This window comes from Petaurus breviceps, unplaced genomic scaffold, assembly GCF_028583685.1.
Source record: "Petaurus breviceps papuanus isolate PSGF00001 unplaced genomic scaffold, PetGlider_PUasm1.0 90769, whole genome shotgun sequence".
Classification (NCBI taxonomy): domain Eukaryota; kingdom Metazoa; phylum Chordata; class Mammalia; order Diprotodontia; family Petauridae; genus Petaurus; species Petaurus breviceps.
This window is the reverse complement of record NW_027187341.1, coordinates 6,473,444-6,489,714: the sequence shown is the minus strand read 5'-3', so window position 1 is coordinate 6,489,714 and position 16,271 is coordinate 6,473,444.

Sequence of the window (16,271 nt, the reverse complement as noted above, 5' to 3'; positions counted from 1 at the left end):
TTTCTTTCTTTCTTTCTTTCTTTCTTTCTTTCTTTCTTTCTTTCTTTCTTTCTTTCTTTCTTTCTTTCTTTCTTTCTTTCTTTCTTTCTTTCTTTCTTTCTTGTTTGGAGGGGTAAGGTAGGGCAATTGGGGTTAAGTAACTTGCCCAAGGTCAAACTGCTAGTTTGTATCTGTGGTTCTCTGTGTGTGTGTGTGTTAACTGTCTGAGGCCAGATGTGGGCTCAGGTCCTCCTGATTCCAGGGCCTATGATCTATTTACTGTGCTGCCTAGCTGCCCTGCTTTTTTTCTTTTTAAATTTTCTATAAATATTTTTGGAGGGATTTGTTTTTAATGGTTGTTCCAGATTCCAGGTTTTTTAATCATAACATTTCATATCATTGCTTTGACTTTTTGCTCATATTTCCTTTTCTCCTTCAATTAAACCCTTTTTTTATAGGATTTTAATATAATCTACTCAGGCAATGGCAAATCTATTCTTACAATTGATTTTAGAATTTAAAGACCTTCTCAGAGACATCTTCAAAATCTAAAGGATTCTTAAGATCATTTATTCCTTTGATTTTATATATTACATTATTTCTTCTCTTAATGTCATTATAAGAAATATGTTATAACTTATTTCTACCCACTATATCTACATCACTTACTTAAAATATCAATTTCTGTATAAAAGAGTATAATAGAGTCAGTGAAAATGATTAGCAGTTTTCTAAATTACACGCTAGCCCAACATTTATTCTTACTGATATCTTGCCCTATGTCACTGACCATCTTCAGTGCCTATGTAATTTAGTAGATGAATAGATATAAGGTAAAGAACAGGGAATGATTGGCTTATAGACAGAGAAATAGTATCAGATTTTTCTTGAACACTAGCTCTCTATCCACTAGGTTCATTACAGTAAAAATAAAATAAAAAAGGAATAAGCAAAGGCAAAGAGGAAACAAAAGTATCATTTATTTGATGAATGATGAGTTACTTAGGAAACATTTTAGAGGAAAATTTCAAAAAATAATATTAAACAGTAAAGTTGAATTTAAAATGAACTTCATTAAGTAACCAAGTAAACAGCATTTCTATATATTTCTAACAAATATGTATCAGGAAAATGTAAAAAAGAAACAAAATAAGATAATAAGAGATTGCATGAAATATTTAGGCAACTACCTGCCAAGCCACATATAGAGCAACTATATGAATTCAACTACAAACCACTCTTTACAGGAACAAGGAAAAATCTAATATTTGCTAATGTGTATGCTAAGGCAATATAATAAAAATAATAATAGTGCCTAACTAAATTATTGATTCATTTTCATGCCAGTCATTTTAACAAATAATTACTTGCTATATCTAGAAAATAATAAAAACTAAATTAATCTGGGGGTAGGAGGAGAAGGTTCAGAATCTCAAGGAAAATAATAAAAATAAAAAGTGAAAAGTCCAAGCAGTACCAGTTATCAAACTATACTACAATCCAGTATGCATCAAAAATTTTAGTCACTGGTACAGAAATGGAGACATTGATCTTTAGAAAAATTAAGTACATAATATATAGGTACAAATGAGCATAGTAGTTTCTTTTTTTTTTTTTTTTGTAAATATGTTAAGTTTAATGTTTGCTGGGTAAGAATTCACTATTTGACAAAAGTAAAAATTTTGCCAAAGCAGTCTTGCAAAAACTAGAAAAGGAAAATAATTTTATAACATTTGCCAAGATGAAATCCATTTATCCATTCAAATGAATGAATGATATTTTTTAAAAAGAGATAAGGAGGAAGAAATTATCAAAGAATAGAAAGAATCACAGAAAGTAAAATGGATAGTTTTGTTTACATACAATTACCAAGTTTTTGCACAAACAAAATAAATGCAGTTTGTAGGAAGGGATCTTTGCAGTAAGTTTTTCTAACAAAGGGTTTATTTCAAAGATGTGTAGAGAATTGTAAGAGAAATGTAAAAGAAAAGACAATCCTCAATTGATAAATGGTCAATGTATATGAACAAACAGTTTTCACAAGGAAGAAATCTAGTCAATTAATAGGTATATATAAATATTTTGAATCATTAGTAAACTTAGAGAAAAGCTAATTATAGTGACAGGAGTTCTAACTTATACTTATCTTAATTTTCAAAATTGACCTGAATAAAGCAATATGCTAAGCACCGGGTCATCAGAGCAAGAGTCAGAATCAAATTAACAGGCAAGATAAAACCAGGACCAGAGTGGAAGGTGGGTGTTAGGCACCATAATATTTACTTCTTAAAGGACAAAGTCACTAGAATTTATGGACAAATCAAGCTTGAAGGTTAGTGCAGCCTAACTAAAGCTAGGCAAGTACAGATGTTGGGAGAGGGTAGAAATGATCGGTAAGAGCTTTCCATAGGAAGTAATGTTTAACCTTAGTTCATCTGTAAACATCTTTAAACCCTAATTGAGGGTGTTTACAGATTTTTTTTTCTTTAAAAAAATTATGAAACTTTAAAAGAACTAAAGGAATTCTCAGGAGGTATTCAGAAAATTACTTTTGTGCTATTTAAATTTTAGTGTTCACTTGTCCTTGGCCGCTACATCACAGAAGGTAGACACTTACCAAATGCATGCTGAACCAAACTTGATTCACCTGCCAGTCTTTGTGGCCTTCCTTTCATCTGCATTTGGGAATTTTTTTTTTCAATTTTTAAAAAGACACCTACCTTCCCAAGAGACCTCCATTACTCTGCTAGTTAGCCAAGCAGAAATTTGGTTGAAGCAGCTGGACTTTCTGATCTGTGATCAGAGGCATGACTTTTATTTTAAATTTAAATGAACAACAATTAGCTTTAGCAGTTGAAGTGTGGAATATTTGCATTCGCTAATTAGTGATTTTTTTTTTCTAATTGTTCTTCCCTGTTGAAGAAATTAGATGACTTTGAATTAGCTATGACTGGAAAACCTGCATAATTGTCATTAATACATCCATTTGATCCTTTCTTTAAAACTGTACAATATTGAAAAGTTTATAGTAATTCCATAGTTTCTTTTCCTAAATAGAAAAGAAATGGGAAGATTGCCTGGGATTATACAGTAATCTCACCAGTCTTAAATAAGCACCCAAATAAGATCCATTCATTAACACGCATAACACTGAGTTTAGTTTTTCTCTCCATGAAAGGGGAGTCCTAAAACACCACTGTATAGCATGATTTCTCAGGAAATAATGGAAGGATTCATTTTATTTTGAATAAATGAATATTGATTAAGCACCAGTGTATGAGCAAGATATTAGTTGTCCAACAAAACTGAAAATAATTCTTGCTCTCAAGGAAGGCAAAGGAATCCAATAGCAATACAGAAAAAAAAATTTTTTAAATGATATTCAAGGTAAGTAAATGCTTGGGGAAATAAAATTGAGATCAGGAAAGACCTTGTCGCATGAATTGTCTAAATGAAGTTGAAGATTTTAAGAGAAGGAAGTGAGGAATGAGAGCACACCAGGAAGAGTGGATGATCTGAGTAAAGGCATACAGATTTAAAAAAAAAAAATCATAAATAAGGGCTAGAAAAAGTCTTCGAACATCATCTGGTCCCATCTTCTCATTTTATAAATGAGAAAACTGAGAATAGTTAGGTAACTTGTGCAAGATGATATGAATGGTTAGCAACAGAGCTACTAATTAAACCCAGCTCTATTGACTTCAAATGCAATATTCACACATGCAAACTAAGATGAATTATTTGGCTGCAATCTTAAATCATAAGAAGGAATGTGAAACAATCCTACAAAAATATATTAGACTTTGAATGCAAAGATATGCAAACAGAATTTTATAGTTTATCCTAGAAGCAAGTAAGCATCCAGATGTCCTGTTGTGAGAGATATGAATCCCTATGATGTGGGTGACTGTTCCACAAAGTAATATTGACAAGAAATAAAAAGTAGTTAAATAAAAAAGCAGTAGTTGAAGCAGATCAGGAAAGGTTTCATGTAGAAGGTGGTAGGTGAGCTATCTATGAAGGAAGAGGTATTTTTTAGGAGGTAAAGATAAGGAGAGAATGTATTCCTGGCATAGGGGACTGCCAATACAAATGACTTGAAATGGGAGGTGGAGTGTTAAAAATAAGGAAAAGAAAGGCTAATTTCTCTGAATCATTGACCACAAGAAGGTATATAATGTATAATAAAAATGGACCAAAGATTTAGCCAGCTTTTGAATGACTAGAAAAGCTAAACAAATGAGTTTTTTTTTTTTTTTTAATCTTAGAAGCAATAGTGAATCATTAGAATTTTTTGACTGGGGAGTAACATAGTTAGATTGTTGCTTAAGGAAAGTTTCCTTGGCAGAAGGATGTAAAATAATTTGCAGTGGGAAGACAGGAGAAAGAAAGAAAAGAACAATTAGAAAGCAATTGCAACAATCTAATCAAGAGATTATGAGTACCAGAGTTAAAAGATTGGCTGCATGAGTAGAGAAAAGGTAATGGGGCCCTTCAAGTAGACAGAGGGACCAGATGATAACGAGATAAGATATCATGGAAGTCGAATTTCAAGTCAAAATAAGGTTTTCTTCATTCTACACGTGTCATCTTTTAAAATGAACAAGATTTATTGTTGTTTGTCCTTCATTTTCAAAACCAATGATATCACAACTTAGTGATGTCTTGACTTGCACATGAATTGAATTTTAGTAAGACAGAATTATCCAAATTTTCAGCCTCATTCTTTTCCAGTGGCAAGAAAAAGGTCAGGAAGACTAGCAATATCTTGGCATACAGTGGATAACTTTTGTGTCTCTAAGTGCTCCACAGCACCTACTTCAGCCATTTTCATGGTTGTTGGAACAAATTGTTCTCTTCCACCCATTCTGCCAGGGGGAACAATATGTTAATATGCTTCATGGAGATATCCCCCTAACTCACTAAGGGGTTTAAAGGCTATTGGTTAACTTCAAACTGATTTAGCCTGTCTTCTTGAGATGATTTACTCAGGGGTGGCCACTGTGCATGCTACGGTTTCTTGGAGTCACACATGAATAAGGAATTCTCAGCTAAGTTTGAACTGATTTCTGGATACAACACAGATGATCAATACTCTCAAATCTACACTGTATAAGAAATATATTAATCTTTAAAAGAAGAAGAAACCTTAATTATCATCTAATCCAATGCATTACAGACATAACGCTGTTTATTTTTGTTTGCTTGTTTTATAAGTGTTGCTAGATTGCTTCTAAGTAAATTGCTTTATGTTTTTTGGTTATCGGTTTCCCTATGTTTTAAGTGAAGATGGTGAACTAGATGATTTCTTGATCTCAATTTTAAACTCCTCAGCTCCTATGTGTCTAAGTTACCTGCTGTGAAATTTTATAATTCTAAGTATGCTACCATTCTGCTACTTGAAAAAGTACAAATCCAAGTATGCTAATTTACATGGCACATTCCTTAACAGAGAAATTTGAGTAAAGGTTTTAAATGAACCAATCAGCATTCTATGTCATTATCATTCATGATAGCACCCTCTGAGGCCCCTCATTCTATGCGAGTACTCTCATGGTTGTCAAAGTTCATGTTGACATGAGGGACTGACGTATTCATTAACAACCTGTAAATCAAGTTTTCAATCACTTGTGAAGAGATAGATTCCTTGTCAGTAGTGATACAAAAAAAAAAAATCATTTTCATAATGGAGCAGAGCAGCACACTATCTAAAGATTTTTTTTTGCTTTGTATAAAAAAGAAATTATACTTATCCATTAATAATTTAATTGCTAGAGGAGGATTTCTAACTCTGTATTATGGAACATATTTAAGAGATGTGAAATGTGGGTCATCAAACATTTTAAGCCAATGCATTTATGATATTTTTTAAGTGAAGCTTTGTCTCCTGAGTCTTTTAAAAATAGACTAGAAAAAAATGTAGAAAATAATTTCTGCCAAACACTTTGGCACTCCACTGACAAGACAACGTAAGCTTCAAGTAATATGGTTTGTAAATCTGTTTCATCCTATTTCCATAATTAGGGTACAGGGAAGTTAGACTTGGTTTTCTGCTTGGAATCTTTTGTCCATAATGGACTCCACCTCAGACATGCATTCTTCCTTTCTCACAAATACAAGACCTGCTGATTTGCATACACATTTAGTGGGTATTAAGACCAGAATATTACTTAAACCATTTGATCTACCAGGTGCTCATAGGCAAATACTAAACATACTTGTGTGCCTTCTAATTCCCTTTTGTTTATTTTCCTCTTCTCTATCAGCTGTAGACATAATTAAGGGTAAGGTTTGCCACAATAAGTTTTTTTCCATAACACTATATTAAGTAATTTTTTAAAATGTTCCTTAAAAGGCTATATAGGATATCTATGTGTGTGTGTGTATGTGTGGGTTTGCATATGTGTGTACATATGGATATAATACAAATTATACACCCAATATATACATATACATATGCACACAAAACATGCATATATATGTATTTATGTGTGTTAATGTTAGTTATCTTTTACTGTCATACAATATAAATAAGGCATTTTCTTTGGATTTTCTAAAGTTTTTTTTTCAAACCAACATGTCAAAATTCTGTTTAAAATGTTGCCTTCATAATGACAGCATACAAATTATTTCATATGGAAAATGAGAAACTGGGTGGAAGGGAAGTGTTTGAGTTTGGAATGATGTGCATAACACTGTTGTATTTAAAATCAAGCCTTGATAACTAGTCATAAACACGATGAAGATGCTATATGATGTTGTAGATTGTATATAGGGTTTGATATTGGCAAGAATGAGCAAAAAAAATCCCATCTCCATATATACTATCATAGAATCATAGGTCTACAGCTACGAAGGACTCAGAGACCATCTAGTCTCATCAATTATTTTACAGATGAGGAAAAGGAGAATAAGGAATCTAAACATCTGGCCAAATGTCATAAAAGTAATGTGTGAGAGGTAAACTTGAACCCTGGCACTCTACACTTAGAATGTTCACTCTTCTGCATGATGCTACCTCCTTATTAACTGTGTGCCAACAGGTGAGTAGCTTAAACTCTCAGAATCCTCAGTTCCATCATCTGTAATTTGGAGATAATATCTGTATCCTCTGCCTCCTAAGATTTTAATGAGACTGAAGTCATATTCTTTTAAAAAAAGTGGTCGTTGGAAGCTTTAAACATTAAATGATGTATAGACATTTTTGTATATGGTTAAATACACATATATTGGGAATTATAATGATTAAATACAATATTTTTGGCCGAAGTATGAATTCACCAAACATACTGCTTTTCTTTGCTTTGAATATACCCTTTCCTGTGTCAGCAACTCCAGAGACCAGAGAAAGCTGGAAGTGGGATTTCCCCTTATCTTGGGACATATTCCATATGGGAGGGAAACAGACATCCTGAGACCATGAATTCTAAATGTACCCAGTTCTTTCCATTGTCTTGTCAATTTATATTTACAACCAAGAAATTTCCTTTCTCGGGATATGGATAGTAACATATGAAGGTAATAAAATTATGTGACACAGCCACCTTGAATTGGGATGGTTCTAAAAGGTATTTAAGCTTTCTCATTCTTTTTTTCAGGAGTCAGAGTGAGTCTGGCTCCTTGTATGTACAAGTTTGCTAGTTTTAAGGGAATAAATGCTGTAACTGTATATCACCTAGCCTGTTATCTCCTTTAACCAAAATTCTTAAAGGTTAACAAAACATGATAATAATAGATACTAATTTAAGTACATGTATAATTTTTAAGACTACAGTAGTTAAAATACAAGGATTATGTGATTGGCTTTAAAAAAAAATCACTGAAGTTTACCCCAAGATATGTCTACTTAATTCTAAGCCCTATGATTCTAAGTTGGAATAAGTCAATTCATAGCCAACTTGAAGAAGGGTTGCTTCTCTTTTAAATGGGTAACTCACCATATTCATATATATTTTCAAATTGGAAGTGTATAATACTAGAAAGATTTTGGTTTTTTTTAGTAATTCTAACCCCCAGGAGTTCCTATTTGCTTGCAAGTTTTAAATGTATTGGTTTTAAAATGCAAAAATAATTCTCATCTATTGGCTATTTTAAATTCCTTCTGATGCAAAGATATCTTCTCTTTTTATGTATAAGTTCGATAACAGAGGAAAACCTCTAGGTATGAAACACAGAGGACTATAAGGAGGGAAGCTTTTGAAGGAGATCCTTCATTCTCAAAACTCTTCCTTTTGTCTCTCCTTCGGAGTTTTAAATTTTTTGACCTTGATAGCATGATACAAAGCCCATCTGTTTATCAAAATGTTTATTAGCAAAGGGAGATTTAAACTGAGTGCTTTGATTTTCTCTAGTCATGTTGAGATTGGTAAGAAGATATTAGATTGTAATGCTATGTAATCAGGGAACTTTCTGTCAGGATGCATTTGAAAAGAGTATTTGTCATTTTGATGATAATTTAAGTTTTTAAATAAATTGTTTTTTTTTGTAAATGTGCCCAGAGGGTTTATGTTGTGTGCATATTTGTAAATATCAAATTAAATTAATGAAAGCTGCATATCATTTTGTGAATTATTATTGCAATATCCTTTTTCAGAAATGGAAATTTGAAATATGATTGTTCCTGGTGCAAGCTATCAAATAACAGACAATGTTTTGTGATATTTCACATTTATTTGCTAGGCCATAAGATGCTACATATCTTAAGAAACATTATTTTGAAAGACAGTGATGAATGAATCAGGAACAAAATATGATAAACTATTTGGGCAAACAAATGTGTATGCCAAACAAAGCTTCACAATAAATGAAGCTACATGTAAATGAAATGATTTAAATTATGAAGTATCTCAATAATTGGTAAAAAAAAAAAGCATCAGCTAAGAAGCAACAGTTGCCCTTTATTCATTAGATGATGAAGACTTTGACTAGGATTCCAGCTGTTAATGTAGAGAACAAAGACTAAATCCAAGAGATGTGGAAGAGAGCAAAACAATCGAACTGAAGACCTTGTTGAATATTGGGACAATAGAAAAGAGAGTAAAAAGCAGTTACAAGATATAATGCTGTCAGGTCATTCATTCCAGATATCAATTTGATCTAGTTATATTTAAATCCATTTTAAATATTATATTCAAGTTCATATAGGGGATCACACAAGAGATGACCTTTAGGCAGCAGGATGTTGAGAGCAATATAGAGAATTAGAAATCAGAAGTCAAGTTAGAAACTAAGAGAAGAAACAATATTATAATAAAAAGAGCACTGGGTTAGGTTAGAAATCAGGAAAACAGGCTTCTAGTCCTGGAAATTCCCTAAAGGATGTGCAAGCAATTCACCAAATTGGCCTAGACCTGACTTTACTCATCTAAAGAAGACAGATCAGATGATCTCTAAGGTTCCTAAAAAAATGTGATGAATCTAAAATTTCATGATTCTATATGATAAATATAGAAGTTGTAGCTGTCATAAATATTAAAGGATTTTCTTTTTTTCTTTTGTTTATTGGAGGGGGAAGGCAGGGCACCTGGGGTTAAGTGACTTGGTCAAGTTCACATGGCTAGTAAGTATTAAATGTCTGAGGCCACATTTGAACTCAGGTCCTCCTGACTCCAGGGCCAGTGCTCTATTCACTGTGCCTCCTAGCTGCTCCATAGGGAAGGATTTTCAATGAGAATGAATATAGTGGAAGAAGAACAGCAAGTAACTGACTTTTAATGACATCTGTTTTTTTTTTAATAGGGTGAAGGCAAGGCAATTGGGGTTAAGTTACTTGCCCAAGGTCACACAGCTAGTGTGTCAACTGTTTGAGATCAGATTTGAATTCAGGTCCTCTTGACTCCAGGACTGGTGCTTCATTAACCTTACCACCTAACTGTGCCTTGCCATCTATGATTCAGAGGGGAAAAAAATGGCTCTAAGGAAGAAATAGTAATAAAAGTAGTTTAAAAGTAATTAATTAATTCAACAAATATTTATGTAACATTTGCCATATGTAGGGTCATATGTAGTGGGGGAAAATGAGGATTTAGTCAAAAGACAAGTTCAAAAACATGTTCTACCACTTCTGTAATAGTGAAAGAATAAATTAAGCTTTTTGCCTCAGTTTTCTTTACTGCAAAAAGAGAAGGTTAGACTAGAAAACTACTGAGGACCTTTCCAGTACTCATTCCATATTCTTATGATCCTATGATTTCCATGGAATTGAAGAGTAAGCATTGCAATTTGACATTGGAACTGAATGCTAGAATGGATACAGCCCTGGGCTTGGAATCAGGAAGACCTGAGTTCCAATATGAATTTATATATTGGGTGTGACAATGGATAAGTCATTTACCCTATGCTGCAGTTTCTCATCTGTATAATGGGAATAAAAATAGCATCTCTGTCCTAGTATTGCTGTAAGGACAAAATGAGTTCATATTTGTAAAGAGCTTTACAAATGTTAGCTAATAATAATTGAAAAAGATATAGAGTTCAGAAAGCAAAAAGTACTTTCATAAAGCAGATAATACTATTGTCTATTGATTGAAAAAGTTAGGCTAGATCCTATTCTTGAATATCCTTGAATATTAGACTGGGTTTGAATTTTATTCAATAGATAATAGTGCCATTGAAGATTTTCATTTCTTGGTTTTTGTTATTAGCAAAGAGTATCATGAAGGAAGCTGGGTGGTAGAGTGATGGGCATGGAATCTGGAAGATTCATCTCCCTGAGTTCAAATCTGGTCTCAGACACTTACTAGCTTTGTAGGAAAGTCACTTCATCCTGTCTGTCTCAGTTTCCTCATCTGTAAAAAGAGTTGAAGAAGGAAATTGCAAGCACTCCAGTATCTTTGCCAAGAAAACCCCAAATGGGGTCACAAAGAGTCCAGCATGACTGAAACTATTGAATAACAAGAACAAAGTGTGAACTGATATGTACTTTTATTTTCAAATGATTTATTAGCTTCTGATTTACATCTTTCATTTCTGCCAGATTTTGAGTTACAGATTTTCTCCCCGTTTTTCCCCTACCCACCACCCAAAATGACAGTCCCACAAGATATCCCCTCCTCCAATCTGCTCTCTCCCATATTTTCTCCCATACCCCTTTTGACTTTTCCAGTAGGGCATGGTGGATCTCTATGCCCCAGTGCCTGTATATAGTATTTCTCAATTACATGTAAAATAGTATTAATAGCATATATATATATATATATATATATATATATATATATATATATATATAAACATTTGATTTTAAAACTTTGAATTCCAGAATCATTCCCTTCCTCCCCTGACACCCAACCTTACTGGGAAGATAAGAAGTTCAGTATATGTTGTACATGTGTAGTTAATGCAAAACATTAACATAGTAGACATATTGTAAAAGACTGACTATATATCCCTCCTTCCTATACCACCTCCCACTTGTTCTATTTTCTGCATTGATCCCGTACCTTTTCAAAAGTGGGTGCTTCCAACTTCCCTCCCCCCCAGTCCCTCCCAGCCTGCCTCTGCCTCTGCCGGCTGGCCGCGCCTCTTCTACTTTTAAAATGCTAAATATTAAGAATGACAATTTCTTTTAAACAGTAATTCTACTTTATTTTAACATTCATTTAAAAATATTTCCCTTACTTCTCTTTGCCTCACCTTCACACATCAAGAAGGCAAGTGATGTAATATTAATTATGCATGTGAAATTATGGAAAATATATTTTATGTTAGCTTTTAAAAACAGAAAAAAGCAAATAAAAGAGTATACTTCAGTCTTCACTCAGAGCTCATTAGTTCTCTTTCTAGATGTTGATAGCATTATTCTTTATATGTATTTTAGAATTTTCTTGGTATTTTGTTTTGTTTATAGTACCTAAGTCTTTGATGTTACAGTATTGTAATTACTAGGTACAAGGTTTTCCTGGTTCTGCTCACTTCACTTTGCATCTGTTTATATTAGTCTTCCAGATTTCTTTGAAATTATCCTGTTCATAATTTCTCAGTACACAATAGGATTCTATCACATTATTATATCCCTACTTGCTTACCCATTTCCCAAATAGATAAGCATCCCTCAGTCTCCAACACTTTTCCATCACAGAAGGAGCTGCTATAAATAACTTTGAATAAATTGATCCTTTTCCCTATACTTTGATCTCTCAGGTACAGAATTAGTAGTAGTATTGCTGGGCCAAAGAATAAGTGGTTTTATATTTCTTTGGATGTAGTCCCAAATCATTCTCCAGAATAATTACACTAATTTACAATTCCATCAACAGTGTATTAGTGTACTTATTTTTTCACATCCTCTCCAATATTTATCACTATCCTTTTCCATCATGTTAGCCAATCAGATAGACATGTGATGATACTTCAGAATAATTTAATTTTCATTTCTTTATCATATACTTTAAGTATGTACTGATAGTAGATTATCAAATATTTTGTATTGTCTTGAGATATTTATTTAGAACATTTTTATATTCCTAAAAAAGCTTTGATTTCTTTTTCTGAAAAGTTTGTTTATATTCTTTGAACATTTATCAATTGGTGAATGCTTCTTTTTTATGTAAATTTTTCTCAGTATCCAATTTTTTTTAAAGAAATTAGAACTTTAACTAAGAAATTTACTATAATTTTCACCCAATTACCTGATTTCTTTCTAACTTTTGCTACAATGGTTTTATTCATTCAAATATTTTGTTTTGGTTGCATTTTATTATTGATTCATTGATCTCATTTCATTCATGCTGTCATTTTTCAGTCCATGTCTGACTCTCTATAATTCCATTCAGGTTTTTTGGAAAAGATACTGGAGTAGCTTGCCATTTCTTTCTCCAGCTCATTTTATAGATAAGAAACCGAAGAAACAGGGCAAAATGACCAGCCTAGGGTCACATAGCTAGGATTTGAACTCAAGAAAATGAGTCTTCCTGATTCCGAGCCCAGTGCTATATCCACTGTGAAAAGAGTAATGTGGCAGAAATATAATGAAAATAAACCATTTTACTTTCTTTCTTTACTAACTTCAAATAGACTTAGCTCTTTTTTATTCATAAACTCTTTCCTTATCCATAGACCTGACTGGTATAATTTTCCATGTTATCCTAATTTACATATATCACCCTATATGTATAAAGAATTTACCCATATTGATTTGATCTTGGTATAAGATTTGAGATATTGGTCTATGCCTAGTTTATGACAAACTGCTTTCCAGTTTTCCCAGAAGTTTTTTTTTTATTTTAATAGTTTAAAAGTTTTTGCCACATAGCTTGAATTTTTAAGTTTATCAACCACTAGATCACTATGATTATTTAATACTATTTATTGTGTTCAAATGTATTTTAATTATCCATCACTCTATTTCTTGGCCAGCACTAGATTGTTTTGATGATTACTACTTTATAATAGTTTCAAATTTGATACTGAAAGGTCAATTTAATGGCATTTTTATTAGTTCCTTTGACTCTTTAGCTTTTATTCTAACAGATGAATTTTGTTGTAATTTTTTCCAGTTTTATAAAATAATTCTTTGGTAGTTTAATTGTATAGTACTGTACATGTAAATTAACTTAGGAACAATTGTAATTTTGATTATATTGACTCAATCTACTCTTGAGCAATTAAAGATTCTCCAAATCCATATGTGTGTGTGTGGGGGGGGTGTATACACATGCACATAGTGAAAAGTATTCTGTAATTCTGTTTATATAGTTCTTGGATTTACATTGTCAGGTAGATTACCAAGTATTTTATATTGTCTGCAGATGTTTTCAATGGAATTTGTCTTTCTATTTTTTTCCCTGGGTTTTGTTAGTAATAAAGAGAATGATGATACTTTTTGTAAGTTTATTTTTTATCCAACAATTTTGTTGAATTTATTATCTTGATTAGATGTCTTAGTTGATTCTCTAAGATTTTCTAAATATGCCATCATAATATTTTCCCAGAGTGTTTGTTTCTTCAATATCTATTTTATTTTTTTTCTTGTCTTATTGCTATAATCAACATATCTATTAAAATATTGAATACAGTAAGAGAGGTGATAATGGACAACCTTGATACAGTGCTGATTTTATTGGGAAGACGTCTCAATCATCCCCATTAGAAATAATGTTTGCTCTTGATTTTACATAGTCACTACTTGTTTTTTTAAGAAAAAGTTCTGACTATTCATATGTTTTCTAGTCTTTTTAATTGAAATGGGTATTGTATTTTGTCAAAAGTTTTTTCCCCTATTTCTATTGAGATAATCATATGATTTTTTGTTTTTTTTTAATATAATTTAAATGCTTTATTAACTGCTGATTTACATCATTTGTTTCCGCCAGATTTTGAGTTACAAATTTTCTCACCATTTTCCCCCACCCATCCCCCCAAAACAGCAGTCCCACAGGATATCCCCACCTCCAATCTGCTCTCTCCCATCTTTTCTCCCATACCCATTTCAACTTTTCCAGTGGATCTCTATGCCTCAGTGCCTGTATATCTTTTTTCTTAATTACATGTAAGATGGTATTAATAATAGTATATATATATATATATATACACACACACACACACATTATATATATATATACATATATATATATACACACACACACACACATTATATATATATATATTTTGAATATTTGATTTTAAAACTTTCAATTCCAGATTCATTCCCTTCCCCCCGCTGCCACCCATCCCCACTGGGGGGACAAGCAGTTCAGTATAGGTTGTACATGTGTGGATAATGCAAAACAATAACATAGTAGATGTATTGTAAAAGACTTACTATATTTCCCTCCCTCCTATCCCACCTCACACTTGTTCTATTCTCTACTTTGATCCTGTCCCTTTTCAAAAGTGGGTGCTTCCAACTTCCCGCCCCCCCAGCCTGCCCTCCCTTCCATCATCCCCCTCACATTCCCTTCCTCCCCTATTCTCCTGGAGGGTGAGATCCCCCATTTAGTGTGTATTTCCCTCCCTTCTCAAACCAGATTCAATAGGAATAAGGTTGACCTATTCCCTTTTGCCTTCCTATTCTTCCCCTCCATTGTAACCATTTTCCCTTGCCTCTTCTATATGAGATAGTTTGCCCCATTCTGTCTCTCCCCATATCCTCTCATTATATTCCTCTCACCTCTTAATTTCACCTTTTAAGTATCATCCCTTCCTGTTAAATTGGTCCCGTGCCCTCTATCTATGTATACCTGTAAACGTATATACACACATTCACATATGTATTCATATGCCCACATACCCTCATATAAAGACATATATATATATATATATATATATATATATATATATATATTTCTAATCGCTTCAACTACTGAGAAAAGTTTCATAGGTTACAATTATTGTTTTTCCATGTAGGAATGTTAATAGTTCAACTTTGGCCAGGTGGCTCAGCGAGCAAGAGCACCGGCTCCAGTGCTGGGACGACCCGGATCAAATCCGGGCCCAGACACCCAGCACCACACCTAGAAACAACAACTGGCCATGCAATCCCGAACAAGCCACTCAAAACCGATTGTTTAAAAAAAATAGTTCAACTTTGATAAGTTCCTTATGATTTCCTTTCCCTGTTTACCTTCTCATGCTTCTCTTGCTTCTTGTATCTGAATGTCAAATTTTCTATTCAACTCTGGTTTTTTCAGCAAGAATGCTTGAAAGTCCTGTATTCCACTGAATGACCATATTTTCCCCTGAAACATGATACTCAGTTTTGCTGGGTAGGTGACTCTTGGTTTTAATCCCAGCTCCCTTGACCTCCGGAATATCACATTCCAGGCCCTTCGATCCCTCAGTGTAGAAGCTGCCAGATCCTGGGTTATCCTGATTGTGTTTCCACAATATTCAAATTGTTTCTTCCTGGCTGCTTGTAATATTCTCTCCTTAATCTGGGAATTCCGGAACCTGGCTATAATATTCCTAGGAATTTTCTTTTTGGGATCTTTTTTAGGAGGTGATCGGTGGATTCTTTCAACCTCTATTTTGCCCTCTGGTTCTAAAACATCAGGGCAGTTTTCTTTGAGAACTTCCTGGAGGATGCTTTCCAGGCTCTTGCTTTGGTCATGGCTCTCAGGCAGTCCAATAATTTTTAAATTATCTCTCCTGGATCTATTTTCCAGGTCAGTGGTTTTTCCCATGAGATATTTCACATTGCCTTCTATTCTTTCATTTGTTTGGATCTGTTTAACAGCATCTTGATTTCTCATAAAGTCATTAGCTTCCATTTGCTCCAATCTAATTCTGAAGCAATGATTCTCCTCAGTGAGCTTTTGAGATTCTTTTTCCATCTGGCAAATTCGACTTTTTAAGGC